Raw genomic sequence first — 250 nt, forward strand, 5'->3', positions numbered from 1 at the left:
CCGGATACCTGCCCCCTATCAGAACCCTGCCCCAGGACCCCCGTGCTCCCTAGCCTGAGGCACAACCAAGTCCTGCCCTCCTATCACTATACCCTCCCTTGCCTTCCAGTCCAGGGGCCAGCTGACTCCCCTCCCTTCTCTTCCCTCAAACTCCCTCTCTACAATCTTCCCCCTCCCTTCCTCAGCATTCTGAGTCTGACACTCACTCTCTTAATTCCCCTTTATTCAAGGAAATCTAAAATCTTTAACA

This window comes from Nannospalax galili, unplaced genomic scaffold, assembly GCF_000622305.1.
Source record: "Nannospalax galili isolate Female #2095 unplaced genomic scaffold, S.galili_v1.0 scaffold224, whole genome shotgun sequence".
In the NCBI taxonomy this organism is placed as follows: Eukaryota; Metazoa; Chordata; class Mammalia; order Rodentia; family Spalacidae; genus Nannospalax; species Nannospalax galili.